General features: G+C 42.6%; 1 non-coding gene across 1 annotated transcript; it reads left to right on the plus strand.

The window, feature by feature from the left end:
- Positions 1-696: 696 nt before the first annotated feature.
- Positions 697-781, plus strand: TRNAQ-UUG (transfer RNA glutamine (anticodon UUG)). Its single transcript has one exon. It is a non-coding gene; the product is annotated as a tRNA-Gln (tRNA).
- Positions 782-4,145: the final 3,364 nt, after the last annotated feature.

Below are 4,145 nucleotides of genomic sequence, written 5' to 3' on the forward strand. Positions count from 1 at the left end.
AACTGTGATACTCAGCGTTTGTCTGATATTCCAAGTATTTTAGGGAGCTCTTGGGCAAGACTGGGAAGCCCAAACTCCCAGTGTTCTCTGAGCCTCACGAAGGGTGTACGTGCAGGCGAAAATGCTCTCAAACAAGTGGTATAATAAGATTAATGTGAAAGGAATAAGATATAGAAGGATTATAAGAAAAAATAATATATATCAAACTTAAGGGTCCAACTGGTGAATTCAGTTGAAGAAAACACTGGGTCCCAAGCATCCTGGCCTTTGCAGTGAGGAGGATGTGCTGGCTTATGGTTCTTAGAACAACAATGACAACTGAAAGGTCTAGATTTGCATACAGACAGATCCGAATTCAAATATGAGCATGTGGCTACTAGTTCTATGACCACGGACCGGTCAGTCATCTCGATGAGCCTCAGTTCTTTTGTGGGAGAAATGGGGATAATAACATTGATGTCACAAGGCAACTGTGAAGGCAGTTGAAACAATTTGTGTAAAACATCTGCATGCTGCCTGGTTCAATTAGGGTTAGTGTCTTTCCTTTGTCCCTTCCTTCCCTCTGTGCCCCCCTTCTTTCCTTCCTGAGTGAAGAAAGGAACATACGGGGGAGAAGATGGTTCTTGAAGCACAGAACAATGGGCTCCTCTTGTGTTGTGACTCAGTTCTTTCCAAGAAGCTCCACGTTCTGGGGGCGCCTGAGTGGCTCAGTCGGTTGGGTGTCTGACTTTGGCTCAGGGCGTGATCTCGCGGTCCGTGGGTTCGAGCCCCGCGTCGGGCTCTGTGCTCACAGCTCAGAGCCTGGAGCCAGCTTTGAAGTCTGTGTCTCCGCCTCTCCCTCTGCTCTTCCCCTGCTCATGCTTTGTCTCTCTCTCCTTCAAGAACAGAAAAACATTTTAAAAAAATAAAAAAAAAAAAAAGAACCTCCATGTTCTATCTTCATCTTTTGGTCTCACATGAACAAGATTTACTCCTGGGGCCTCTTTGATCTGTGGCTAACAGTATATAAGACCATCTTGAGGGTGCCAACCTTCTGGGTTATGTTCCTATTCTCTATTTTTAAAGGAAATAATTTATGAAAATCTCCAGCAATGTGCTGGCACACAACAGTCACCCCATGTGCATGGACTGATGACTCACTCCATGGCACATACATTATCGTTCCATTCCCGTGGCATTTCTTTATCCTCACCCACACACAATGCCATTTCTGCTGCCTTTTCACGTCCGGCATACCACGCAAGTACCCAATCCAAAGTGCCGCATCCAAGACAGAGATGGCCCTAGAGCTCCGTGCTACGTATGAGAGGGAGAAACCTTAACAGAGCAGTGACGTCAGCTCACGCACATGGTATCTACTTTGTTTTAAGCTTATTCTTGGAAACGTGGATGTACAAGGAGTCTATACACTTCTCTCAAACCTAGAGTGTAAAGGTGATAAATAACATTACATAAACTCACGATCCCCTTCGAAGGCTGACAAAGGCCGAGTCAGAAACGCGTACCTAGTCTCTTGCTCGTCACAACGTAACGGCTGCAGTGACAGCAGGCTGGTGAATCAGAGACCCCCCTCCCCCCCACCTTCATGGTCCCCACACAGCTGGCTCTTCCATTCCGTTTCCAGGGCCGTTGGCCTTCATGAGAGACAAGGGGCTACCAAGATGACTTCAGATGCACGTGCCATTTTGATTTACTCTTCGAATTGTTAAAGTTCCTGGGTTACCACTTTCTAATCTGACCAGAGGTATGGAGAGGGGCCCGGCGGGGATAAGACATGAAGCCTTTAGAAAACGGGAACATACAACAGAAAAAAAATCCTTTGTGAAAAAATAAATAGCTGAGGGAAATGTGTTGAAACATTATTTAATGAGTATGATTCCAAATAGCGGTGTGGCTTTTGTTTTGTATGAAATTAGCATGTCTCAAACATCCCTAGGTCCCTGAGAATTACAGTTGTGGCCTTGTGCTGTTGCAATTTGATTTGATTTATCCGCACTGGGTTTTGGAGATCCCCTGTGGCAACAAACTATTAGAAATACTTTTTTTTTCCTCCCTGGCTTTGATGGCTTTGGAAGTGAAATTCTCCTCCATGGATCAGCGGCCATGCTTTTGTACCTGGTCTGTGGGGCATGTTAACTCATATAACAGAGATTTTAAAATGAAAAATGTGGAGTGCTCTGCCTGTTTGTGTTTCTTTAATTCATTCTCCCTTATATTCTTAACGCAATACAGAATTCTTAATTCAGAATGATCATTGTCCATGCATTTATTTATGTATTCATTTAACATTTTTTTAGAGGAGTGCTCATGTGCCAGGCACTGTTCTAGGCACTTGGAAGACAGTGAATTAAACAGATAGATAATCTCAGCTCTCAGGGACTTACTATCTCCAGGAGGAGAGAGAAAATAAAAATAACTACAAAATGGTAAGTTATATGAAACATTAAAAGATGTAAATATTACAGGAAAGTGGAAAAGTCAGAAGATGGTCAAGGGATCAGGAGTGCCTGGTGAGAGCAGGTTCAGTTAAAGAAAGTTTTTTTAATGTTTATTTTATTTTTGAGAGAGAGAGAGAGAGAGAGACAGAGCATGAGCAGGGGAAGGGCAGAGAGAGAGGGAGACACAGAATCCGAAGCAGGCTCCGGGCCCTGAGCTGTCAGCACAGAGCCCGATGTGGGGCTTGAACTCACAGACTGCAAGATTATCACCTGAGCCAAAGTTGGATGCTTAACCGACTGAGCCCCCTAGGTGCCCCAAGAGCAGTTTAAGTTTAAGTATGACAGTCAGTTAAGACACGGTGTGAAGATCACAGGTGAACAAATATTTGAAACATTTGAGGAGGTTAGCCACGTGATTATCAGCGAGAGGTGTGTTCCAGGCAAAAGAGCTAGCCAGTGTAAAAGCTCCACCATAAAAGTGTGTTTGCCATATCCCAGGAACGACAAGGCTAGTGTCATTGGCAAAGAGTAGTATGAAATAATGGGAATAGAGTCAGAGAAAAGAACTGACCCAAGTGGGTGAAGAAGAAGACCATATAGGTTGGTCCACAGACTTTAACTTGTACTCCATGGAAAATGGCAGGTGACTGGAGTCCTTTGAAAAGACGGGTTTTGTAAAAATCATCATTATTTTCTGCTCTTGGGTTGGCATCATCACAATTCTTATATATGTCAAAGGTGTCAAATTCATCAGGGTTCAGCCACAAGCTACAAATGAATGTGCTAATGGTTAAAAGTGGTATTGAAGGAATACCCTCCTTTTCTGAAGCAATAGGTTTTCCCCCTATTCGTGTGTTCCAAATATGATCAGTGTGTTCCAAATATGATACTAAAGAATTATTTGCTGTTTATTTGGAATTCAAATTTAAATAGCCATCTTGTATTTTTTTCTTCTTCAAAATCTGGCTCCACTATTCAGGGTAACGAAAAAGGCTTGATGACAGTGAATATTCTCTTGATAGGAATGTTACAGCTAAGCAATGAGAAAGGAGTAATAGCATAAAAATACCATGATCTTACAAATGTTAATGAATTAACAGATATAAGGTGAAGATAATTGATGACTATGAACTTGCTCAAGAAAAGACATAAGACTTAATATGCCTTTTGATATCATTAAAAAGATGATGGTCTTGGGGCGCCTGGGTGGCTCAGTCGGTTAAGCGGCCAACTTCGGCTCATGTCACAATCTCACGGTCCGTGAGTTCGAGCCCCGCGTTGGGCTCTGTGCTGACAGCTCAGAGCCTGGAGCCTGTTTCAGATTCTGTGTCTCCCTCTCTCTGACCCTCCTCTGTTCATGCTCTGTCTCTCTCTGTCTCAAAAATAAAGAAAAACGTTAAAAAAAAATTAAAAAAAAAGATGATGGTCTTGCCAAACATTTGGGGGCTCTGAACTTTTATTTTTTGGAGTGGGCAAAGTATGTGGCTGAGATAAATCTAGGGCTTACTCAATGTAGGGAATCTAAAAAAATCATTAGCACCAAACTGGGCTCCCAAAGTGCTATGCACTGAGTGGAAGGATAAATATGAAAAGGAAGTATAAATGAATAGAAAAACCTGTCATGTAAAAGAAGACAGTCATGAAACTTGACTGTCTTCACCTCATTGGCAGGTGGGTAGAGACAAAACAATTTTTTTTTTTCCATGA

This window comes from Neofelis nebulosa, chromosome 7 (genome assembly GCF_028018385.1).
Source record: "Neofelis nebulosa isolate mNeoNeb1 chromosome 7, mNeoNeb1.pri, whole genome shotgun sequence".
Lineage (NCBI taxonomy): Eukaryota > Metazoa > Chordata > Mammalia > Carnivora > Felidae > Neofelis > Neofelis nebulosa.